Source organism: Lynx canadensis, chromosome E3, assembly GCF_007474595.2.
Source record: "Lynx canadensis isolate LIC74 chromosome E3, mLynCan4.pri.v2, whole genome shotgun sequence".
Lineage (NCBI taxonomy): Eukaryota > Metazoa > Chordata > Mammalia > Carnivora > Felidae > Lynx > Lynx canadensis.
Genome location: NC_044318.1, coordinates 5,542,092 through 5,569,705, shown reverse-complemented (window position 1 = coordinate 5,569,705; position 27,614 = coordinate 5,542,092). Strand labels below are relative to the sequence as shown.

General features: G+C 40.6%; 1 protein-coding gene across 7 annotated transcripts in view; it reads right to left on the bottom strand.

Annotated features, from left to right (window-relative positions):
- Positions 1 to 27,614, bottom strand: part of RBFOX1 (RNA binding fox-1 homolog 1) — a 1,462,962-nt gene that overhangs the window by 1,178,770 nt on the left and 256,578 nt on the right. The window lies entirely within an intron of this gene.

Below are 27,614 nucleotides of genomic sequence, written 5' to 3'. Positions count from 1 at the left end.
TAACATAGAATATGGTAGATGGTCACAGAAGCTAAGGAGAAAAATAAAGCAAAAGATATAGGGCAGGCTGTTCTGGGCCCTGAGACAGCTGCCTGCTTTTTATTGTGTAGAGTGATTGGAAAAAAACCTCTACAAACTACCAATCACACTTTACCCATCTGCAGTATTCTAGATCATTCTAATGACTCCCCTTGCCTAGTAAGCAAAGAAGTATAGTAGGAAGAAAGGTGGGTTTGGGTAAATACTGTATAATGGCCAAAATAATACATATCTGTAGTCATGTTGTGAAATAAACATGTATCTTGCAGGTATGTTGTGAAGTCATGTGTGCAAAGCATCCAGCATTTTGTAGGCTTCAAGAAATGCTAAAGTCCTCATCTTTACTCCCCTGTCTGAACTAAATAACCTTTAGTTAATATATTATAATGCTATTCAAACGTGTGTATGCAAAAACATGGTTACATGGTTGTGTATTTATGGTAAACATGCATAAAAATATCAGCCTGTTAAGACTACATATAGGGGCGCCTGGGTGGCTCAGTCAGTTAAGCATCTGACTTCAGCTCAGGTTATGATCTTACAGTCTGTGAGTTCGAGCCCCGTGTCAGGCTCTGTGCTGAGAGCTCAGAGCCTGGAGCCTGCTTCAGATTCTGTGTCTCCCTCTCTCTCTGCCCCTCCCCTACTCATGCTCTGTCTCTCTCTGTCTCAAAAATAATTAATGAAAAAAAATTTTAAGAGTACATATATATTTCCATGTAAGCTAACTCTGCCTCTCTAAGAAGATAGGAACTCTATCACATCCTTCTTTTATATTATAAACTCCTGCTTCATAAATTCTTGCCAAATACTGTGATGAAGAATCAGCAGGAAAAGGCAGAGGGATAAGGCGACCTAGCAAAACTTTGTCTTGGTTCTTACAGGTCAGCTAAGTGCCCACTGTGTATGGTCTTCATTTCACGCATGTCCTTGTAAGGACCAGGTGTCACGAAACCAACTGGGAATGGAGGCAGAGTAGTATGCTGATTAAAAGCATGGGCCTCCAAGTTCTCCAGGCCCTGCTTCAAATTAATTTGTAAAATTCATTTGAATTCATTTGTAAAATAGAATTAATGCCACCTACCTCTTAGGGTTGTTAATGAGGATTAAATATGAGAATACATGAAAAATGCTTGGGTACCCATTAAGTATTCACAAAGTGTCAGTAATTAACAACAGAGAAGGAATTTAAAAAGTCACCAGGAAAGGGTGGTTTACAGCTAGACAGGTATAGATATAGACATACAGGTGTCATATTTGGCATACAAGCACCATCTTAGTTAAACAAACATTCTCTGTAAGTCATTAAGTCAAAACAAGTGCTTACGGAAAAGTTGGGGAATACATTCTTGATTACACTATGTTTTGTATGAATTCCACATTTGAGTTTTGTCTACATGAATACATTTAATCAAGTATTAATTGCATGACTCTTTTCTCGAATCTGGGATTTTTTGGAATTTTAAGGACATTGAAAAAGATAGTTGAGTACAACAATATAATTAACAGGAAAGTCAGTCTTTTTATCCATTTGCTTTGTCAATAAGGGATGCATGGTAAATTCGCCATGGAGATCTCGAGCGGTTTAGCTCACCAACTGGCCCCCAGTGCCATCCCCTGTAGAGGACAAGAACTCTATAGATAAGAAAATAAAACTCCCTTCCTATCTTATCTCCATGAACCTCTGAACCCTTTGGGTTGGAAACCTCATTAATTATTCTCTTCTATAAATATTGAAAAACAATGAATAGAAATTGTGGAGGTAGCCAAAGCTACCCTGGACGCTTGGCTCACAACTCATATTGCCCTTTTACTCATGGAAAATGCCATAGAGTTTCTGCTCAGCTCTCATTCTTAATGTCAGGTTTGCTGTCCAGGGACAAAGGTGTGTTCTCAGTAAGACTATCCTTGTACTCTCTGCAATCTGGGGTTGGAGTATTAAGAGTATTAGTATTATCCCATGAACCATACAAAATACTTTCCCATCCATTAATGGCATATGCCAAGAAGAGAGCTTTCCTCTAAGGTTTTCGTTTAAGGGGTTTCAACATTCGAGCTTTTAATTCATCCTCATTATTTAATTCTACAGGGTAGCTTCTCACTCATTTGATGTTTCCAAAGTACATTATTTCACTACAGTTTTCACATCTTCAAGGTTTTTGTTTTTATCCATCTGAAACACAGAATGGATGGTAAATATGGCTTTGCACAACTTTTATCTGATAAACCTTCAAAGAGAAAATATGTCAGCATTCTTATCAGCCAAGTGAATTCCACACTAAACTCATTGGCAAGGTAGGGGATGACAAAAAGTTTTATCACTTTTGAGTCCTGAAGGGCACTTTCCTGCTTTATTCCAGCTGCTCTAAACCTGTCTGAAATTCAAGTCAAAATAAGGATGGGCTTGGTTTAGCTTCAGAGAGAGAAAGAGAGAGAGGCTTATTTCAGATAGGAATTTGAAAGAAACACAAACAACCCATGGCATAATATCAGTGATCCATGCCAACTGCTATTCTTTTCCATGAAAAAACCTACTTTAAGATCCGGATAAAATCGGGAATAAAATCTCAAGATAAGAATCCCTTTTCAAGTGCTTGATTTCCAAATACAAGCAAATCTGCCTATGCCCATCGCTACGCCCTGTGATGCACCAGACAACTGAAATCACCTCTTCCCTGTCCTCTTTCCGACAGGATATGTGCAGGGGTACAGTGGGCCAGAGAGCTCTCCTTTGACATGAGAGAAGCACCTGCCACATACAATGTATTAACTATATTCTGGGCTCTGTAAGGGCCTTTCATTGAAGGATTTCATTTAATCCTTCAAGAACCATATGATGTTACTGATACCATCTCTTTTTAACAGATGGGCTGACCGGGCAAGAAGGAGTTAAATAACTTGGCCAGGTTTGCACAACTTCTAAATGTTGGAGCTGAAATTTAAACCTGGATAGTCTGACCCCAAGAATGCCCTATATTTCATCACAAGGCAATCTCATCTCCAACAGTGCTCAAAGCAAAGAGTGAAGACCTCAAAGCACAGAGACCAATTCATTAAGATATAACCTCACTCAGAGCACTCCCAGCTCCTCCCTGTTCACTAGCCCCAAACTTAGGATAGCTTAAATCAATCACTTGGAACAAATGGCCTGGGGTATCTCCATCCTGCTCTTTAGGCATGACCATAGGCATTTCTGCCTGCTTCCTTGCATTCCTGAGCAGGCTAGGCTGGGATGCAAACGAATCTTCTATCAAGCTTCTGTATGCTTTGCATAAGCAAATGAGTTGTTGGAGGTCATTGAGGAACTCAACAGCTCTGATTAATTCAACATTCACTCATTCTTTCAACAAACAACTACTGTTTAGTTAGAAGAATGGGCCAAGCAATTGCTGACTGACTGTGTCAATGTGGATGATTTTGAAAACTGTCACTGTGTAAGTGTGAATACATCTTAGGATATTATTTGTGCGAACCTGTATGTGAACATAAGGATATAATATTTACTGACAGGGACATTTTGTTTCTCCTTGCTCTTTCAGATTTAGTCCCCTTCACCCAACTCCCTCTTTGCCTCATAACCAGCTAGCATCTATGCATACGCAAGAAGTTTCTACCGGACACACAGACCATTTCAGAACCTTCTTTTTTTTTTTTTTTTTTCAGAACCTTCTAATTCACACCACACAGTCATAGCAAGTAACATTCTCCCTTCACAGCATCTATCATATTTATAATGAATTATTAACACAAGTATTTGTTTACCATCTATTTCCACGGATAGAATCTAAGCAACATGAGGAGGAAGATGCATGCTTATTTGTCCCTAATTGCTGTCACCTTAGCACCAAGCATAGTATTGAGGATAGAGAAAGCCCACAATAACATTAGCAGATGATGACGATGATAACGGTTGAGAATCAAATACCTACTGCTCACTGTCTACATTATTGTGACTTTACTATTTTACTATCTTCATCACATAACACTACTATTCTAGGAAACTCTTTCCCTGGAAGTTAAAAATCCAAATAACCTTATTGCTCATTTCAGAACTTCTTGAGAGATCCATCAGCTTTTCAGCAGAAAGCATCAAAGAGCCTGTTCTACCACAAGACTCTTGAACTCCTTATCCTAATATCCTTGCCTTGTTCTGTCCACCAATCCTAAACTATTGTATCATAATGCTTACCCATTCCTAAGCAAGTCCCATGTGGAAAGACCCACACTCAATACACTTCTAAAACTCAATAAATATTCTGACTTTGTGCATTCCCAAGAGGGTACTAAGACCCTGTGGAGGTAGCATGTGCTCTCCCTTAATTCAGTAAGCAGTAAACTCAGCCGCGTCTTATCAAGAGGTTGTTCCGGTGATATATGGGAGAAGCCAGCATTTGACATGATTAATATCAACAGTCTCAAGACAAGCCTTAGTTATGGAGTTATTTCAGCTCTCTGCTCAAAAACCATACCCTCAGAAAGGCTTCCCCTGACGCTATCCAGTCATGATCTTAAATGGTGCCTTGTGGCCCCTTCTATACTCTCACCCTAATTTCTTGTTCTGCAAAGCCCTTATCACTATTTGGCACTATAATAAATATGCACTTGTTCATTTGTTGTATTCTGATTCCTCTTCAAGACTGTAAGCTCCACGAGGGTGGGGACTCAGTTTTGTTCTCCAGTGTGTCCTCACTCCTGGGATTATGTCTGCCTCATCACCGGGACTCAGAGAGTGTGACGAGGCTGTTGAAAGCTGCTTTTCTGAGTCCATTTAAGGGGAAGGGGGCATGGAAGGAGGCAAATAAGTGAATACTTCACATGTCTATAGTGTCATTTTTTAAAATCTCATTTTCTCAGTACCATACCTTAATGTTGGCATGTTTTGTTACCATTTTACAGATGAAAACTTGAGGCCCAGAAAGATTGCTTAAGATCAAGAAGTGCCTGCCCTAGAAACAGACCCTCCAATGACGGTTTCCAGATTCCAATGAGGGTCACCACTCTCTGGCACTGGGTACAGGTCATGGACTCAGGAATGACTTTTCTTTTCACAGCACTCAGGGGTGCCCAGGAAAGGTCATCCCTCTAAGATTAAAAATAGAGTGTGCCCAGCTGACATTCATGAGAGCAAGAGATGGGCTGAAAACCTTTGGCAATTTACACCAGAAGAAGCATCTTTAATTCTCAGGGGGTTATGATTCTTCAGCATGAAGAGGAAGTCCACGTTTGGAGTAATCCTCAATCCAAAGAGAATCTTAAGCATGGAAAACAGAATTCATCCCCTGAAATGATGGAGAAAGATGGCTGATCCAAATCATGAGAGGAGTTCTGCTTTGAAATGTAGTATTAGAGGTTTGACATGCCTCTAAAAAAATAGGTATCACATCAAAAAGCATTTTTTTTAAAGAAGCTTACATTCTATAGGCAGCATGGAAGCAATGAGTGCCTTTCTTTGGCAAAGATAACCCATAAGGGATGAAAGGAAGGAAAGAAAAAGAGGATGAGAAATATGTTTCATTTCAGGAGAGATAACCGGAGACCGAATTATCCAGATAATTATCTCAATCCCCACTTTAGTTCTTCTGTGTGGAAAGAGCTTCACTGAAGACCAACTTGCTTTAACAACCACTGAGCATAATTTAGGGGGAAAAAAATCTACTAATGACCCTCCATTCAGAAGGTTTTAGATGGAGCAGTGGGTGGCATATTTAAATGATAATGAAATACCACCAGGCTAGGGGAAGACACAGATTACCTAATAGGCAGAATTTTCTCCATTAATAATGACTTTTAGAGTAAGAATGTCAGACATTGAGAATGAGAAGGAAAAGCCTTTTTCTTTTTCCCGAATTGCTGATGAGATGATCTTTTGTGAAATGAACAGAGTGGACAACGGATAAGAGACCTCAAAATAGACTGAGACTCATTCTCCCACCTTCCCACTGGAAAATGTCACTTTTCCATTTTGATGGATTTTAAAGTGAAATCCTTATCAGGTAGAAATCACTATCAGATGTGGTTTTGCATCAAAACCAAATGTGGTGTTCTCCCAAAGGGAAAGGCAAACTCTAGGAGAATTATAAAGCTACAAAAGTTTGCACATGTTCTGTATTCAAAGCACCTGATTTCATCAGATTTCTCATTAGAAACAAGTGTCCCCATCAATGCAGGATAAAGCAGTCCTCTCACACCCAATGAATACAAAATGTCAAGGTGATTAGCATAGACTAGTCCATGAGTAGAAACAGCCCTGATAAGGTTCCTATCGCCAAATTGGAAGATATGCACAGGAGAGATTTATCAAATACCAAACACATCTCTCAAAAGCATTTGAAAGAATAAATGTTATATTTGGAAGAAATACATGGGGCTATGCATTGTGAAGCCCAGGCGTGTATACCTAACACCCTACTGGACAATGTGTCTGATGCCACTCAGCAAAGACAAGCTGAATTCATTATCTCCTCCACAGCAATGTCTTCAAACACCCCTCCTACAGTGAGCGTTCATCTTCATTTGAATATAAAACAAAACATGGAAAAACATGGGAATTCCTCATTTTCCCTTATTCTTTATCTCTAATGCATGGCAATTCTTGTGGAATATTGGCAGAATTCATTTGCATATGTCCATTTCCACCATCGTGCCACCTTTCTCCAGACCATCAACATCTTCACCTGCAGCACTATGACAAATTCCCAGCAGGTCCCCCCATGGATAGCTTGCTCCCCCTCCCCACAGTGGAAATAGGCCACCATCACTCAACTGCAAATAAAGGTTTTGATGGTTTTCCAAGTCCTCTTCAAACCTAGCACAATATGCCCTGTGGTAAGCAAAATAATGCACAGCCCCCCAAAGGTGTCCACATCCTAATTCCTGAAACCTGTGAATATTTTATGTTTCATGGTAAAGGGGATTAAGGTTGCTAATCAGCTGACTTTAAGATAAGGAGATTATTTTGGGGGCAACTGGGTGGCTCAGTCTGTTGAGCATTCAACTTGTGATTTCAGTTCAGGTCATGACCCAGGATCCTGGAATCCACCCCCTCATCAGTCTCTCCACTGAGTGTGAACCTCCTCAAGATTCTTTCTCTCTCCCCCTCTGCCCCTCTCCCTGGCTCATTAAGTAAATAAATAAGCAAACACATACATACATACATACATACATACATACATACATACAGGAAATTATTCTGAATTATCTAGGTGAGTTCAATGTAATTGTAAGACTCCTTAAAAATTGAAGAGAGAGGCATAAGAAGAATCAGTGTCGGAGTAATTTTATGTGAAAAAGATTCAACCCACCATTGCTGGCTTTACACATGGAAGAGGGCCAGGAGCCAAAGAATACAGGCAGCCTCTAGCAGCTAGAACACAGCCTGACAGGCACCTTGATTTCAGCCCACTGAGACCCATTTCTATTTCTGACCTCCAGAACTGTAAGATAATAAATGCATGTTATTTGAAGCCCTTGTGTTTGTGATAATTGGTTTCATCAGCAGTAGGAAGCTAATACATGCCCTCCCTAAAAGGCCCTAAAGAAGGTGGACGTTCCTCAGCTGCAACTTGATTTTGTACCACTTTCTGTCTACTCCTTGCCTTCTTTCCTTCTGGATTTTCTCATGGTTGTTCTGCCCCACATCCCACAAAGATGCTGCTCATTCTCCCTTGAATGCCCCTCTTTCTTGACGTGCTCCTGCTCATAATTTAGGTCATGAGTTAGGTTAGGACCTATAACTTCCATCACATTGGTTAGCACTTCTTTGAGTCAGGTGGAATTGAATCACCCTAACTTATATAGTTTTAGAATGAAAGTCCCACCTCTCAAGAAACCCTCCTTCTGGGAAATTTGGGATATCTGGTCACCCTCTCAAGTCTGCCTTCTAGAAGCACAGGACCTGGCACAGAGGAGGCACTTAATAAAACATTAAGGAATAAACGGATTTAATTTTTCCATAGTCTTTTCCTGCACACACACACATTTCTAGTTATATTCCCCTCTACTCCTGACGCTTCTATCTAATCAGATAAATTGGCCCCAGGCTCCTACATAAGCAGGTATTACCCCATTCTGTGACCATGCCAGTGTGTCAGAGCTATGGCCCCACACACCATCCTTCCCAGTTGATCTTCCTTCTTCCTCCTGTTAAGTTGTGAGAATTAGTTCTTGACTCAATCATTCAATGAAGCAAATCTTTATTGTGTACCTACCTCAAAATCAAATGTTAAATGTTTTCTAATAATTTTCTATATGGTTGGAAATGTTCTGTGCTCTCAAAAATAAACATAAATGACAGTAATGGACACCATCTTTGAAAAGTTAGTTCTTTGGAGAAGAATTAATGTTGTCAGGTCTCTTGGGTTCTATCTTGTCTTGAAAGAGGAATAAAACTGGAATTACATAGCTAGGTATTATCTATTGGGAATTTTTAACCTTGAAAGTATTCTTTAGAAAATGCAAGAACTTAAATTTCATCCAGTAACCAAGTTTAACAAACTTTTGGTCCCAACGTTCATTGTATGAGAATTAGTCTTTGTTTTATTTGTATGAGGCTATAGTTTTCAAACATTAATATTAATAAAAATCATGCTATGTGCCTGTTAAAAATTCAGATTCCTACCTAGGCAGACCTCTGCACTTTTTGTTTTGGGATCTATAATATGATTTTCTAGTACATAGTTTCAGGGATTGCCATGGACAGTACCTTAATAAACTTTAAAGGATGGTAAGATGCCAAGGTAATAACATGGTATAAAAAAATAGGTAATTTTGATAACATCTCTTTAAAATCTCATAGTTACACAAACACTAATTTGAAAAGATATATGCACTCCTATGTTTACTGTATTATTTAAAACAGTCAAGATATGGAAGCAAACTAAGAGTTCATCAATAGATGAATGGATAAGGAAGGTATGATATGTGTGTATGTATATGTATGTATATATATGTGTGTATACATACATATATACATATATGTGCATATATATACACATATATAAATATATACATATACATATACACACACATACATACACACACACACAGTGGAATGTTATGCGGCTATTAAAAAGGATGAGATCTTGCCATTTGTGACAATATGGATGGACCTAGAGGGTATTATGCTAAGTGAAATAAATGAAAGAAAAATATCATATAATTTCACATGTATTGGAGTGGGAAGGCATTCAAATGAGGGGTTGGAGATAATACGATTTTCATGAAATATTACGTTTCATAGCAAATGAAGAAATTCTGTTATTGTCACTGATAGATAATAGAACCCAAAGGTATCAGATATATAGAATATATACTTTTTGGATAAAAAATGTCTAGTGTTGGGATGCCTGGGTGGCTCAGTCAGTTAAGCATCTGACTTCGGCTCGGGTCATGATCTCACAATTTGTGGGTTGGAGTCCTGCATCAGGTTCTGTGCTGACAGCTCAGAGCCTGGAGCCTGCTTCGGATTCTGTGTCTTCCTCTCTCTGACCCTCCCCAGCTTGCATTCTGTCTCTCTCTGTCTCTCAAAAATAAATAAACGTTAAAAAAATTTATTTTAAATGTCTAGGGTTGCCCATACCTCATAGAGCAAAAAAAAAAAAAAAAAAAAAAAAAAAAAAAAACAACCCCAAAAGTGTAAGAATCAAAATCTTGTTTTGCTAACAAATTAGAAAATGCTACCCATGTAAGTAGTTGGCATGAATGGGGACATAAGTGCACCGTGCCTTCCTTATATGTACTAGCTGGTACCCAAGAAATGTTGGCCTCCCATGGAGACATAAAAGATATGTCTGTAGGGTTACTCAAAAACAGGATGCTTCCTCTGTGTTGTTCTCTGCTATTGTTACTTTGAAACACTTTTCTAAAGAGATGGTCTTGCAAAGAGGCATGGTACAAAATGATTGTTTACTCCTCCCTATGACATTTATTAGAGGAAAAATAGAAACAATAAACGGCACTGGCTGCTTTACAGCATGTGTCCCTTTAGCCTACACATCTGCCTCTGCTTGACTGCAGGCAGGAAAGTAGTGTCTGGTAAGTACTCTGCTTATAGACTTATCTCTGAGTCACTTGTTTTCACCAATTCACATACTTCAACTCATTTATGATCTTGACTCTCTTGGCCCACAACACGCATTTATATCCTCATTCTATCATTTGCTCACATTTTGGGTTTGCTTCAGGTTGGATGACCCTGGTACACAATCTTGACTTTTCAAAAAAATGGCAGTGGTTCATATCCCTCACCCTAGATCCACTTCTCAGAAACCATCCCTGTCGGGAGGGCAGAGTAAGAACAACACTTGGCATCAGCATCAGGGTCATCCTTCCTTGGTATTTTGGAGAGCAAGAGAAAGGGATATCAATACGCCAGAGGGTTCAGAACATATGTAAATATAAAGCATTTCTAGAATATCCCCAAGGAAAGAAATTGTTGAGTAATAAGAAAGGCTCTCAACTTTTTAGATTTCAAAACAAAGTGGGTCAGATTGAAAACTGCTCTTTTCAATGCAATCTTCAGGTCTTTTAGTATAGGGATTTTGTTGTAAGCTGCATTTCATCGTAAATGAAAACTAGAGCAGGGATTTGCACATAGCAGACTTTCAATAAATGATATTTATTGAATCTGATATTTATCAAATATGGTATAAATGACTAGGCTCCGAGAAACTTTGAAATAATTCATTATAGATCATTTTCACTCCCAGGCTAAAGGACTTCCACATTCTCTTTGACTTTCTCTTGTAGCGTCACATCTGGTCTTGCAAATATTGCTACCCTATATTTGCATGGTATGTTCTGTTGTGAAAACTTGCCACATGGACCATGTCATTTGATTTTCAGATGACAGATCTTTAAAGATTCTTAGAGCTCTCATAGCTGAGAAGACTGAGGCTGAGGGAAGTTTGATATTGGCAAAGATCTTACAGAGACTGTATGATGAGGTGGGATTTGAAGCACCATTGGTAATAAATCCAGTCCTCTGTGCAGCATGTCACGATGCACTTCTTCAGGTATCATTTGGAACATCTAATCTAGCTCTGATACTTACTACCTGTGGGTCTTGACTTCTCTGAGTCACAATGTCCTCATATTCAAATAGGACTAGGTATACATAACAGTTATTGAGACTTCTGATTTGTTGATCCATTTTCCAGATGAGAAAACCAAAGCTCAGGAGGTCAAGAAGCTGCCAACTGTCAGGGGCTGGCTTCAAAGATGGTGGCTTGATTCTATGTTCATCAGCTCCCATCCCCTGGTTCACTGCTTCTCTTACCCACCACTTATGCTTATTGTACACCTGGAAAGCCAATCAATGCACATGTAGTAATGATAGATATATAAAATATTGGAAAGCGGTTTACATATTTTTATGACATAGTTTTCATTTTTATTTATTTTCATTTGTTCTATATTTTTACAACGATTAATAGGGTTGGTTAAGGAAACGTTGCTCTCCCTAGGTACATTACCAACAGCACATCTCTACAACTTCCTCCCTCTGCTGGCTCTCTTCTCTGATAAAGCATCTGCTTAGACAGATGCATGAAAGATACAGCAGCACACAGTGCCAAAATCTTCCACCTGGGGCTCATACAAATTCAAAAATGAGAAGACCAACCTCAAAGCCATTGTATTCCATTCTGAGTTGCCTTGCCCTAAAATTAATGGAACCAAGAGTCCCAGTATGCCCTGTGTGTTTAAAAGTGTAATCTGTAGCAGAACCCAATAGCATAAATTGATTACATCCCATCAAATAGTATTCCCTAAGCAATTTTTCCTGCAATTAAACCACTGTGTTGAAAAAGAATTTGGTTAGAAATACTAATGGGTATCCCCAACTGAAATGTAACCTTACTCCTGAGACTCTAGGATGGCACTCCTCCCCTCTTGCCTGACAGTACTGTGAAACAAAATCGTCTTAATATTATTCACCTGGTCAAGTAGACACAGTCTCCAGAAGCACATAGCTTCCCCTTTCTGACCACAAGGTAAAGTACTGTCCTGTCTAGAGAATAGTAAGACTTGGCACAGGTGCTACCACCACTCCTCCATTCCTATACCCCTGGAAGACATTGCTAATCAATCACAGTGCTTTCCTGCTGAGCTCATATGCAATCTTCTCAACAAAACAACAGGGAGCCTTTACTAATCCGAAATGGCAAGCAAGAAAAATATATTTGCCTGCCCTCTATCTAGAGTTTTACTTCACCGAGCTTAGACAAAACACTCCCTATGACCCAGTCCACACACAGAGATTCAAGGGTGCCTAAATCCATGGGATGTTGAGTCTTATTTATCAGTATATAATGACCATTCTGGTATCTTCAGTTGACTTTTAATAAAACTACTTTTCTTATAGCCAACCAATGTCCTTATCTTTCTCAGCACCACTAGCCAATATTTCTCAATAACCTTATATAGTATTACTTGGATTTCCTCTCCAAGTTCTTACTTCCTTCTTTAATCAAGGCAAATGTATTCAGCCGGTAAAATCTATCTCTAGAAAAGTCCTTCTGAGTCTAACCATTCCATTTCCTACTTGCCCACTCTAAAAATAAAGTAATTTTAATTCATTTTAATTGTTCTAAAGCCCTCAGGGTATTAAGTAGCTATGTCCTTTTTAAGGGTTAGCATAAGGTGGCTTTCTTTTATTTCTCCAGCAAATGAGGAAGTAGAAAACCATCTAGTGATATGAAAAATCACTTTTCTATTAACTGATAAATAACAAAACTATATGTAGTATTATTTTAGAAATTAGTATTATTTTAGAAAATAAAACAGTATTATTTTAGAAATTATTATTTTAGAAAAACCAGAGATTTCTAAGTATAGTATTATTAGAAAAACTAGAGGTTTCTAAGTACTCATTTATGTTTTAAAAACCAAGTTATAATGCCTATGAGATATAAATTTAAGTATGTGTCACCTTAAACTTAATGAAATTGTTAAAAAGCAAAATTCAGGTGAACACATTTGATTTTTTAATTTAAAAAAAAAATTTTTTTTTAAATTTTCTTTTTTTGAGACAGAGAGAGGCAGAGCATGAATGGGGGAGGGTCACAGAGAGAGGGAGACACAGAATCCAAAGCAGGCTCCAGGCTCTGAGCTGTCAGCACAGAGCCCGACGCGGGGCTTGAACTCATGGACCATGAGATGATGACCTGAGCTGAAGTCAGACGCTTAACCGACTGAGCCACCCAGGAGCCCCTGATTTTTTTAATTTTTAAATTTTTTTTATGTTTATTTATCTCTGAGAGAGAGAGAAAGACAGACAGACTGAGAGTGGGGATAAGTAGAGAGAGAGAGGGAGACACCAGAGCAGAGAGAGAGAGAGAGAGAGGGAGAGAGAGAGAGAGAGAATCTGAAGCAGGCTCCAGGCTCTGAGCTATCAGCACAGAGCCCAATGTGGGGCTCGAACTCAAGGACCACAAAACCATGACCTGAGCCGAAGCTGGATGCTCAACCAACTGAGCCACCCAGGCATCCTTGAACACATTTTAAAGATCTTACTGGTTTTCGCATCGGGCTCTGTGCTGACAGCTCAGAGCCTGGAGCCTGTTTCAGATTCTGTGTCTCCCTCTTTCTCTGACCCTCCCCTGTTCATGCTCTCTCTCTGTCTCAAAAATAAATAAATGTTAAAAAAAATTAAAAAAAAAAAAAGATCTTACTGGCTTTATTCAACAATTCATGAATTGGGCAGTCTGCAATGTAGCAGATAGAAAGGAGCTCTGAGGAGCTATTAAAAACGAAAGACTTTTACAGGCTGACAGAAGGAAACTGGAACAAGGAAGTTAAAATATGCAAAGAAGGCAAGGTTATGGCAAGGTTGCTTTCCTTTGGGGATGGCAGGGTCTATCAGGCAGAGGACCCAACTGTTGCTACTCAGGTGATTCCCAACTGACTGGCTTAGGATTCCACTTCTGGGAGAGCTGAAGCTATAATTAAGTCTCCATTTGGTGACGTGGGGTTTAGAGTAAGTAACTCCACTTGGGGAATGTTGAGGTGGTTTTTAATACGACATAAAAAAAAATCTGTATCTCTTTCTGATGTTTTTAATTCAATTTTAAGAGCTTTCAGATGGGTAGGAAATGACTGAACCATTCCATGAAAATGACTCTGAAAAATCAAAACTGAAAAATTATGAAAAATTAGATATATGATATAAAAGACTGCGAGACAAGAGAGAAGTTATGATGGTAAAGAGGGAGATTAACAAAAAGACAGTGAATAAAAAACGGACTAGAAATGGAGAAATCTTAAGACAAAACAAACCAACAAATGAGAAGTATTGGATGCAGAAAACAGCTTACCACAACATACAAGAACATACCCTAGGAAAGAGATGTTAGAATCTTGAGAATATCAACGCATGGCATTGGGATCAATAATGAAATACACTGAATACTTTTAGCATGGTTTCAAATGACACTAATATCTACTAAGATGGTCCATGCTTGGTAAGATGCAGCTAATATACTGACTTGCATATGTTCTCCAATTTTATAGAAAGAAGTGGGCATATGTTTTCCAACAATGATATACTGTTCCAGTCCATTACATGCTTTATGCTGACTTACTCTTCTCTGAACATCTGGAATGTTCCATTTAATTCACCAAAATAGTATAGTGTAGAGCATTTTCTGCAGCTACCATCCAGCCCCAACACCACCAATGCAGCTCTGAGAAGCCCTGACCAGCATCCGTGTGTGGGTGCACTCACATGTGTGCATGTGCATATATGAAGACGGAATGGCAATCTATGCTGTGATAGACATTTTATAAAGGAGAGAACTGATGTTCAGAGAGGTTAAGTAAATTAAGCGTAGTCACAGAGTCACTAATGTGTTTTACATTCAATGTTATTCCTGCTGTCCCTAAGAGCATTGCCTATTAATGTAGCTTACAATTGCTACTCAGTCTTTCTAATATACGCTTGAAGCATTCATATGTTCTGAAATCTGGACTTCCCACGGAGAGTGTAAAGCCTTATTTATGTCTTGCAATTATTTACCCCCTTTAGTTTGGCTAAAATGCCTCACACAGTGACAGGTACGTAAGAAGCACTTAGTAAATGCACGTTGATTGAATTTAGCTTTTCCCGCCTTATATGTTGCATGAAAGTCTCCTAATATGGCTTTCATTTTCATAGCTATTGATTCAATTATTCTTCCTTAAATCTTAAACGAAGCAGGCCACCCCAGCTCCCAGGCATCCACAAATTAGTGGTGTCTTCATTTGTCTTCCATTTACATCTAACTAAACTAATTATTTTCCTGTTACCTCACACCCCATTGGTGTTACACAAACCGCTGAGATGGCCCCATCTCCTGCAGGCATCACTCGTATCTTTTCAGCAGCCAGTTGTAACACGGGTGACAGAACTATTAAAAATGTCAGACTTCAATGCATGAAAACTTATGTAAAAGCAAACGGTGTCATCTGAGGTAAAACTGGTGACAGCAGCATAGGGGAATGCAGAAGCCAACAAGCAAACTTTCACAGGGGAAGAAGAAACAATTCAGCCATTCCTAGGACAAAAAAGAAAAACAAAACAAAAAACAAAAACAAAACAAAACCACCTTCATGATTTCTGCAGAACTTAGAATATACTGGTGATGGCCACTGATACAGTAAAGAATTGAGCAAATGACTGGATTTTACACAATGTTGAAGAGATGGTGATGATGATGATGGTGGATGATATGATAGGTGGGTCAGTAGATGGATGGATGGATGGAGACACAGATAAGATCCTTGAACTTTTTTCCATCCCCATACTTACAATCCCATGTCAAGCCAATATCATCCCGCCTTCCCAGACTACTTCAATACAGCTCTTAACTGTTCTTGCTTCCACTTGGCCTGCATCCAAACCTTCTTCAGTATAATAGCTAGAGTAATACTTTTAAAAACATAAATATAATCACGGTTCTTATTTTTTTCTGATCCTTTGATGGTTTCCCATGGCACTTGTGGTAAAATCTAAAATCTGCCCTCTGATGAATATCTCTCCCTGTCAGCTCGTTTAACACTGTTCCAGCACTCTGCTCTAACCACACCTTCTTTTTCTTCTTCATAAGCCCCAAATGTCTTGCCACAGCCCAGAGACTCTTCCCTAGAATTTCCCAACTTTAATAGCAATTCTTTGATCACCCAGATCAAATTACTATACTCTGTACGACTCTCATAGCGCGCTGAGTGTTTATGTCACAGTACTGCCTACGATTTATAATTATACATTTATTCGCGAAACTGTCAGAGAATTTAAGCCCATGGGCTTGGGCAACTTGGTTGTTGTCTTGTTTCCCACTGTGTCCCCAGCAGCTAGAACCACGCCTGGCAAAGAAGAGCATTTCTTGTGTGTGTGTTGAGTGAAGGAAAGCCTCAGCCACCTGCTTGATACGGCGAGAGAGCAATTCCTACAGAAAAGGTACGAGGAAGAGAGTCACAGGAATGGTAGGCCAGGTCTGATTCCTCACCTGTGACGACATCCCTGATCAAAACTCTCGCAGGGGGAATAGAGGGCTTGACAAGTACTGCCGATGACTTTGAGCTCAGCACAGTGAGGGTTGGTGCAGGTGTGGCACCTGCAGTCTCTTCAAACGTGTGCAGAGTGTGCCTTCGAAAAGAAGCTTGCAATCTGTGCCAGCCAGCACCATGCAGTGGCAGGACCATGTGCTCGGAATAATAAGGTCTTTTTTTTTTTTTTTTTACTCTAGACTGAAATAGTTACAATCCTTTTACTACCCCATCTCCAAAATTCCTTATTAAAATATGTATTAAAATTAATGTGAAAACTCACATATATATGTAGACACACACACACATATATATATTATATAATGTATATATCTCAAAGGCACAATTCAGTCCTTTGCCTGTTAGTCCTTCATCTGTGCTTTTTGTTTTATTTCTCAGGATGAAACTTCAGATAAAGCCCACTGAAAACCTTGAGGGAATGTCAAACGATCATGAGGCTACAGGCATGTTGAGCATCAGGAAACTCAGGGCTGTGGCTCTCAGTGACCCTCCACTTTGCCTGTACTAACAAGAATCTTGTGTGATACACAGTCCCTGGTAACCACGGAGAATGTTGCAGTCTTTCTTGCATAGAGAAGAGAACGTGGCATGAGAACTCTCTAGAATTGTTTCTCCTTATTCGTACCAGTCATCCATTTAATCTACTTTTTAGAGAAGTAAACTTATAAAGACAAGCTAGACATTAGAGGCGATTTTCAGACATCACCCTCCGCAAATCCCTGTGAAGCCAAAATTCCTTGCCGCTATTTCCTTGATGAAACGTACAGTCCCATGGGCACTTCTGACCCAGGGTCAGGCATACAGAAAGAGGTCAGTGCAGTAGTCAGAGGTGTGGACCCTACAGCAGAAACCCAGCTCCAAGTCTTACAAGCCATCTGACTCTGAGCAATCCACACAAGGGCCAGCTTTCCCATCTGTAAGAGAGCAGTAATTAGCAAGACCTATCTTACTAGGTCATTGTGAGGATAAAACGAGGGAATGCACGCAAAATGCTTAGCCCATGGCCAGGCCCATGAGCAGATTTCCAACACATGAGCAGTTTATCTTCAGAACTGCAGAGGACAACACCTGTTTTCCACTGCATGGTCTTAGGCAGGCACTCAGCACTTCCCAGAACTTCCATTAAAAGCTCACTCTTGAAAACATTTTAACAGTTTTGAAGGAAGAGGTTAATTTTATTCTTGCGGGGATAGGGGCGTGGGGCAGAGAGAGGGGTTAAGTTACAACAAGGCAAGAGGGCTTCAAACTGAACTGTAGTAACAGCTTCCTTTCTATTGAACTGTAGAACCGAGCTTCCTCTGGGTCCCCGCCCTTCACGCAGCTACCATCAGGCTGGATCTTTATGCTTATTCCCTCTCCTCTCTTCTTCCCCACCAGAAGCAGAACAAGGTCTTCTCTAACTAAAACGGAGCATTACTTTTGCTACTACCTTTTGCTGAATCAATCACTGCCAAAGTTATGTTCTCAGAGTCCCACTTTCCACCCCAAAGGGCTTTTCCCAAAAACAACCTTCCGCCTGCAAAAAGGAGAGTTTTTTTTTTCTTTTTTTAAATCTTTACAAGAAACCTGTGGGTTGCCATGGTCATCTTCATTACAGAACAGGAAATTGGGGCTGGGAAAGGTTAAGTAAATTTCCCAAGTTTGCAGAAGTGGTAAAAAGGGAGCCAAGATTTGAATCTCTCTTTGTTTGTCTTAATGTCTTGTGCTTTTCTAAGACCCCAGCTTCCTTTATCATGATCTCAATGAACTACTAGCTGTGACCCACTGGGTTTATTGGGCACACGGCCCAAAGACTCGCAGCTTATTTGTTTTAGCAGTGCACAACGTTTGTGAACTTCTGCCAAAAAATTTTTCAATGTGTACTGGAGTGGATGGTCCATAAAAATAGACTGATTAACAAGTTCTTATACCTGAATTTATGGGTAAAACAATGGTATCTAAGACTTGAGAGCCAGCAGACACCTCATTTCCAAACTCACAAAACTCTTGTCAAGAAATAGCATCAAAGAGAGAGATACCAGAACTCCACTGGTTTCAGAAAGAAGGTCTTGTGCCAAAATCCATGGATTCTGAAGTTCCTTCTTCCTTAAGGCTTTAACAGTTCACAGAGCAATTATTTTTGTAATCTGGCTTCTCCCTCTATTCTGTGAGTTCCTTGAAGGTAAAGAGTCTGTGTGATTCAAATTTCTAACCCCAATTAGTCTGAATCCTCATTCTAGGCAACTAAAACATAGGTGGCTAAGAGGAGAAAGCCCAAAAGACAAAGGCTATCAATCAACACAGTCCATTTTGAAAAGCGATTTAGCGATACGCATCCAAAGTCATAAAGATGCTTATATCCTTTGACTGTACAATTCCTCTCAGGGGTATTTATCTTTAGTAAGTTACCCTAAGGAACAAAACTCTACAGATCCTGAGTGATTAACTCTGGTAATAATGGTGTTAGTGAAAAGAGCAGAAATGTCCTAGATATTCCATAGTAAAGGAGCAAGACATCACCCTGATGATACACTGTATAGCCCTTAGAATTATGATCGTAGGGAATGTTAGAGCAAGATCAAAAAAAGAAAGCCCAAGCTAAAACTCAAGGGAAGAAATTATAACAGAAATGATAACACCAAATCACAAGCCCATGATGACGACAGCTTTGGAGCACATATCTGGAGAAGGATTACGTGGAAATGTGGGAAAAGGATTAAACCAGCCTCAGGGCAGTAGCACATGCTAGAACAGTTCAGGCACAGGTAAACCTTGTTTCCTCAATGTCTTTAGAGGAGAGTTTGGATTCTGTTCTAAAATGAAAGGCGGGCACTTGGAGCAGAGCCCTGGGTGAGGGAGCACAGCTTTGCATGCAAGACATGGAGATTCCCCTTCCTGAGCCAGACCCGCACCGGCTGTAGCGTGCGATTACGCTCTCAGACCATCTGCTCAGGGGCTGTGAAGGCAGCCGTGTGTCCTCCTGCCTGGACGCCAGGAGGACACCGATCACTAGTCAATCTGCTTGAAATTGCCTCCGATGATTAGTGTGTAATGACTCAGGTAGGTCACGGCCAGGGACGTTTCTGTTATTAATGCATTAGCAGCTGTAAATGGGCATTGATTCTGCACAGAGTGCAGGTTTATGGACTTGGTGGGGAGAGTCTGGCCCTGTGGAGTGTAAATGGTCACTGCTGGGGGAGGAAGCACCCCACAAGGGCACTGTACTTTAGGGAAGGGTAAGGAAGGCCAGCCAGCTCTGAGAGGAAAACCCTGACCTGAGAATATGGAGAAGAATTTACATGTGAGAGGGATGACTCTTGGACCTCTCCTACATCTGAGATGGGTCTGATCATATATCCTTGGATTCTGAGCCCAACATATACTTTTGTCTATGACTGGCTAATCCATGATAACCAACACAGCTTGGGTTGTTTTATTTACTTTAAATTTTATTTTATAACTTTACCATAAATTTGGGGCCCCATTCATTTTAACGTCCTCACTCTCAGCAAAGATTCAACATGATAATTTTTTCAAACTTACTTGTAAGTGAACGAATGAATGATAACGTTACCAGGGTAAGGATGTTAACTTAAATATCAATGTCATGGCACCCTGAGCTGGAACGTTCCACAATATAGTTTTTCAAGATAATTTATCCTTCTTAAATACAGACACTGAAGTCCAATGAGTGACTGAATTCACCAAAGCTCATGCATACACAGGCAGCCCAGCAGAAGATTATTTCTCAGTTATGTAATTGCTCTGAATAGTTCTCATTGTTACCATTTATTTACCTCTGACTGTATGCCCAGCACACAGTTGGGGTTGGCACTTTCTGAGGCAAGAATCTTCATCTGTGAAAATAACTGCCTGAATTCTAAAGAAATTAGCCACATGCTTAAAAAAAATATATTCCGGCTGTCAGCACTAGGAGAAAGTTTATCTTTTTTTCTGTGGAGCTTCTAAAAAGAAATCTGTAGCATCCTTCATTTAGAAAAACCAAATTCCTTGTTTCTATAACTTATTAACCAGCCATTCTTGTTTTTATTTGTCCTTTGCAATTTCCAGCTGTTGCTACAGGTTCACTAGTGTCTCAGATGAACAACCTCACATTACAGTGCAGGGTAGAAACAGCAAGTAGATCTAATCTTTAGCTTAAGTGAAGGGATTTAGCAGAAACCCCAAGTCATTGTTTTGTTGTTCTCCTTAGGTCATTCTATTGGGAAGTGATGAATTATCAGGGTGAAGAAGAGATTTCAACTCTTAGGTGCTCCAGCAGAAGAGGCCACAAGCAGATGTGCTTTCATTTCCTTTCACCCTATAATGCAACCAACGGATGTGGATCAAACCGTATCAACGTCAGTTTATTATACTCACTTTCTTGTCCAGAAGACAATATGTTCATTTTTGCCCACTGATTGGGGGCTGGGAGGAGCCACTGCTGGCCGTAACTCATCACTCTCTGCCTGGCTCAGATACTTCCCTTCAATCTTCTCCCCTGTGGCCTCATTTCTGTCTTTCTTGTTTATTCACTAAATTCCAAGTCGGAAGGGGTCTTAGTTATACACTATTCCAGTTAAATTCCTTACTGTTATTATGATTATTTAACGAAGAAAGCTAAGTCAGATTGGTCAATGTGTTAAGGATCACGTGGTCACTCCACAAAGGGGCGCCTGGGTGGCTCAGCTGGTTAAGCATGCAACTTCAGCTCAGGTCATGATCTCATGGCTCCTGGGTTGGGCCCCACTCGGACACCCATGCTGTCACCCACGCTGACAGTATGGAGCCTGCTTGGGATTCTCTCTGTCTCTCTCTCTCTGCTCCTCCCCCACTTCAAAATAAATAAATAAACTTTTAAAAAAAGGATCACGTGGTCATAAAGTCAGGCCATTAGCCTGACTCTTGATTTTCCAAAGATTGAACTAGATTGGAAAGTACGGTAAGGGAGGACTGTGAGGGGTTATGGACGACAAAAGAATGGTTTCAAAATGCAAAAAGTGATCATCTTTCACAGCAATAATCGATGCAACTCAAGAAATCATTGTCTCAGGGCTCCTGGGTGGCTCAGTCAGTTAAGCGTCTGACTTTGGCTCATGATCTCATGGTTTGTGGGTTCAAGCCCCCCATCGGGCTCTGTGCTGACAGTGCAGAGCCTGCTTTGGGATTCTCTCTTTCTTTCCCTCTGCCTCTCCCCTACTCGCTCACACTCTGTCTCTGAAAATAAATAAACTAAAAAAGAAAAAGAATTAATTCTTTGTCTATGTGCACTTGCCACTTTTGCGGGTGTCAGGGATAGAGTGGTAAGCAAGACAGAGACACATCATGCCTTCAGAGATCCTCTAGTACAAGTGGAGGAGGCAGGAAATGCAGAAGCAATAAATACAATAATTAGAGCATGTAAGGAGTGCTTTGTAATACTTGAGCTGGGTGAAATGATGGGGAATAAGGAGGCAGATAGTGGGTGCGACTTCAGGCTCTTTTTTTTAAAAGTTTGTTTGTTTGTTTGTTTGTTTAGAGAGCACAAGCAATGGAGGGATAGAGACAGAAGGAGAGAGAGAATCCCAAGTAGGCTCCACATGCTGTCAGCACAGAAGCCCAACATGGGGCTCGATCCCATAAACTGTGAGATCATGACCTGAGCCAAAATCGAGAGTCAGACCCTTAACAGACTGAGCCACCCAGGTGCCCCTTCTCTCTCTCTCTCTCTTTTTAAAAAGTTTATTTATTTTGTAGAGAGAAAGAGAGAGAACAAGTAGGGAAGGGGCAGAGAGAGGGAACCCCAAGCAGGTTCTGCACCATCAACATAGAGCCCAATGCTTGAACTCATAAACCTGAAATGTGAGATCATGACATGAGCCGAAACCAAGATTCAGACATTTAACTAACTGAACCACCCAGGAGCCCCAGGGCTTCTCTATTTTTTATCCATGGTCCTGAAATCCAATCATCATACACAGTTTCCTTGTAACTTTCATTTTTTTTTTAATCTTCCTCTGTTCTAACAATAAGGGAGTGAAAGAAAATTGTTTTTCTTTTTTTATTTATCTACCTATACTCTCTTGCTTCACAGTCTCATATACTCATTAAATCAAAAAGATCCCAAGTTCCTTATTCCCTTTGTAGAAGAGGGAAGCGAGAGGGGCGCCTGGGTGGCACAGTCGGTTAAGCGTCCGACTTCAGCCAGGTCACGATCTCGCGGTCCGTGAGTTCGAGCCCCGCGTCGGTCTCTGGGCTGATGGCTCAGAGCCTGGAGCCTGTTTCCGATTCTGTGTCTCCCTCTCTCTCTGCCCCTCGCCCGTTCATGCTCTGTCTCTCTCTGTCCCAAAAATAAATAAACGTTGAAAAAAAAATTAAAAAAAAAAAAAAAGAAGAGGGAAGCGAGGAGGAACAGGAAGGATTTTACCGAGTTGGCTATGCAGCAGCTTACGACAGACAAGAGATACACAGATGGAATGTGTGAATATGGATGTGTGGTGGTGGGTGGTCAAGTGTCAGAGCACATGGGAAGGTCAGAAGAGAGTGTCTTTTGGTGTGCCCTCTACACCATGAGACTCTAAATCAACTGGCACGAAACCCACCCCAGGCCTGGCCATCATTTAAATTAATGTTCTTGGATTGCTCATGCTCTTGCTTCCTCTCCCTCCTGTATTCAGCTGAAGGCTGACCACCCCATTTCTAGCCAACATGCTGACTTTTAACCACTTCCCGAAGATAATCATTACTCTTTCTTTTCCAGTTCACCCTTAGGCTGTTCTACTCTTTGCTTGCTCCACCTAGTCCAGATTCTAAAAATATCACGGGGTCACACGTCTACAATGAAAACAGGCTTAGTATTTTCTTTACCCTACAAGGGGAATCAAGGAATTAAAGTACACATATTCAACAGGAGGGTCTTAACTGAGATATATACCAAAGTGTACAGTAAGAATAAGGAAGGGTTACTTTGGCTGGTAAGACCACAGGTGACAAATTTTGAAGTCAGGAAGTAAACACATTTGGAAGTCAAGAGATCAACATGCTTGGTGGAAATATGTTATCTAGGGATTCTCAAAGAGAAGGCAGAATGTTAGAGACAAACTTAGCTAACTGAACAAGTAACTAGATGATATTCATGCTTGGGGAACAGTAGTCCTCCAACATGTAGGATGGAGTCCAGAGGATGGTGGCTTTGGGCATTAAAACCACAGCCACTTGAGGAAGTAGCACCTAGAGTGATACGCCAAAAGAGGGAATTGAATTAGGGGTTCCAGAAGGTCCAGATCAGAGGAGGCCTCACTCCTCTGGTGGTGGGTGAAGAGCAAGACAAAATCGGTGGTGACTGAAGCTTGGGACTGGGGTACCTGGGGACAGAGTAGCATCCAGAGGGGAGAGCATAGGGTGTGGTCTGATGTCAGCGTTAAGCATTTGGAGTCCAAAGTGACAGCAGAAGTAACTGAAGATGTGAGGCACATGGGTAGCTCGGTCCGTTGAGCATCTGACTTCAGCTCAGGTCATGATCTCACAGCTTGTGAGTTCCACCCCACATCGGGCTCTGTGCTGATGGCTTGGAGCCTGGAGCCTGCTTCGGATTCTGTGTCTTCCTCTCTCTCTCTGCCCCTCCCCTACTCACACTCTTTCTCTCTCTCTCTCTCTCTCTCTCTCTCTCTCTCTCTCTCAAAAAATAAAATAAACATTAAAAAAAATTTAAAAAAAAGAAGTAAGTGAAGATGTACAGCAATTTGTGCTGCACAGGACACTGGAATTCAGTCACAGATTTGGAGTCTGTTGCTGTAGGCCTATCTAGGCCTTGACAAAGCAGAAGTCAGAGCTTTAAACAAGAATTAGAGTAGGAAGTACAAGGCAAAAGGCAGCCATCATGGAGATCCAGATGGGTCTACTGTCTAGACTCAATTCTGTTTCTCCCACTTACATAATGCTCCATCAGAAGGTGAGATGTGTCCATCCATCTATTCATCCCCCCATGTGCTCACCAATAGCTATGTCCAGCAAGTACTGATTACCTATTACAGACAATACTTCAGTAGATGTTGTGGCTATAATCAGAGGTTATATGCTCTAATAACCAGTATATGACAGACACCAACCAGTGAGAACAAACACATTGTATGACATTTGAGGGTCATTAACTCTTTTGTTCAGGATCAAGGGTTCATGTATGGGCATAATGCACATGGAATCGCAGGGAATAAAGGTGCTTAGGGGCCTGGGGACAGCAGCAGTTCACCAACCAATGTCCACACCGGTATTTATCAGCTAAGTATCAGCATGAATGCAAGGATACAAATTTCAGAACTGGCCCCCTGTACTGACAGGGCCTCCAGTCTCGAGCTGCCCCATCCAATGTGATAGATTATTACTAGCCACATGACACTGTTTAAATTTAAAATAACTAAAAATAAACAAAATGATAAACTTAGTTCCTTGGTTACAATAGCCACATTTCCAGCGCTCAGTGGTCATATCTGGCTACTGGTTACCATACTGGACAGCAAAGATAAAGAAGATTCCTACCATGACATAGAGTTCTTTTGGATAGCACTGGACAAAAGGAAAACATTAAATTAATTTTTGGTTAATTAATTATACTTCTGACATAGCGTGCCAAGGGAAGTATAATCTGGCAGGAAATAGAGATCTAAGGAAGGCTTCCACTGGAACTTAAATTTAAAGGTTGTAGGAAATTAGGGGCGCCTGGGTGGTTAAGTCGGTTAAGTGTCTGACTCTTGATTTCAGCTCAGGTCATTATCCCAAAGTTTGTGGGATCAAGCCCCATGTAAGACTTCATGCTGATAGCATGGAGCTTGCTTGGGATTCTCCCTCTCTCTGTTCCTCTCTCTAAAAATAAATAAATTAACTTTTAAATAAATACATAATAAAAACTTCTAAGAAATTACCCTGAAGCTGAAGTTCAACCAGTGACCCTACAACCACCAGCCTGCTGTGGCTCTCCTTTGTGTATACAGATCACAAAGGGATGTGGAGACCTACAATCCTACAAAGACATCAGAATGTGCAAAACAGCTCTGTATCATATACACCAGCCAATCTGTGCCAAAGGGCACCAATGCAAATGGAACATTCTGGAAAAGAATAAACAATGAAAGATAACCAGACTTTGGAAGTAGTAAATGAACATTGATTTTCTAAAGCCAACAGAGACCTCAAAACCCTAACTCAGACCACCATAGGATAGTCACATCAGTGCAGGCACAACGTTAGATGTGTGCAAATTCTAAAACCAGGACTGTTGCTTCCAGTAAAATCCCATGAGGGGCAGTTTCCTAAGCAGCAATGTTACTGGTGAGGCGAACCCAACACCCAGACACACAGCCAATGTAGATGTCAGGCCATCTGCTTTCTTGACCATGAAGCAACCTCCCAGAATTCTATCTCTGTTGTAGGGGATGTGACCCCTTGGCCCCAGATGTTGATTGAGGTTCACTGCTCCAGGGAAGCTAGGACCACAAGGTAAGCATCGAAATCTATTAGGTACACAGAAATTGGGCAGCTGCTCTAAATATCCCCAGTGAGGAGTTTTTCCATTTCTTCCTTTTTTATTTTTTCTTAAATTATCAGATATCTACACACTGGTGTAGAGCAGCAAATTAATAATTTTTTTTTTCTCTTTAGACTGCAATCGTAGATATGGAAATACCATACCCAAAGACAAATTAACATGAGCTCCTTACAACGCTGTACTAATTATCTCGGGGACCAGAGCCTCCCCTAGGTTAGAAATTTCAGCCCCAATCCAGGGATGGAACATGAATTCCTTTCTGAGAAGCAGTAATTTGTATCATGTTGAGAAGGTAGAGAGAAAGGCGGGAGGGTCACACATAATCTGAAAACACATCCTGAAACCTTCCTCCTCCATCTCTACCTTGCCTGCTCCAGCACCACAAAGAAGGGAAGCAAGGATATTGCTTGAAACAGAAGAGGATAAAGTAACATGCATATTTAACTTTACACCAAACAGACTTCATGCCAAACAGCCTCTCCTTTCCACTTACAAAACCTCGCAGTTTTCAGAAAACGCTGTAGCCTGAACTTCAAAGGCAATGAAAGATAGATGTGGCATGTAGGGAATTAGACACGAAATTTCCTTTATTATTAGGAACAAAAGCTGTGGGTCTAATCTCCTGTGTGATACAAGCTTTAGCTGATCAGGGTCACACTGAGTCACTCTGATATTACAAACAGCAGATACACCATCTTTTTCTTTCTTTCTGCCTCCTCCTCCTTCTATCGTTCACGTATGCAAATTCCGTAGCAAAAAGGGGAGTCATGCGTTACCACTGAGGGCAAAAGAATTCCCTTTGATCAGCCTCTTCCAGGCCTGGAGTCCCGCAGTCTCTGATTCCACCTGCCCCTTTATGATATTTGATGTATCAAATTATACGCCACCCATCTCAGAAGTAGAATGTATTTTTTTGTAAAATTCTGAAACCTTACCAAGGAAGCTGCATCTTGAAAAAACTAAATATTTCCTTTAGTTAGCCTTTTAAAACTTTGATATTTGTGGTTAAATTATGACAGATTGTTCTTCGCCAGCAGAACTACTGCAGAGGAGAGCTGATGTCCCGTGCACCAACACCAACACCAACACCTCAAATGCTAGCATCTCAAAAAAGGAGTCGGGGAAACCAGAGAAAATACTGCTGGCTTCACCAGAAATAAAGTCCTTGTGCACAATGAGAACGGCAGACGGCAGAAAGTGCTTACTTGCTAAAAACAAATGAAATTTCTGAAATGTACCCCAGCATCTTAAAAGTACAGAATTTCTTTTTCTGCAGTAATTTTTATATAGTAGGAATTGTATTCTGGTGCAAAATGAATTGTTCTTAAATGCCTCAAGAAATATGTGGTCTCACTTACTGATCTGTTTTTGCTGGCATTTCTTTCTACTTTGCAGGGTCATGCAGCTGGGAGAGAGGGACAAGATATCTCCTAATGAGAAAAGCTTAGGGAACAAATAGACAAGAAAAGCACATTTTAATTTAACCTCCAGCCAGCAGTGGTAGGGTTAATCCCCCAATGCGCACAAACATTTCCTG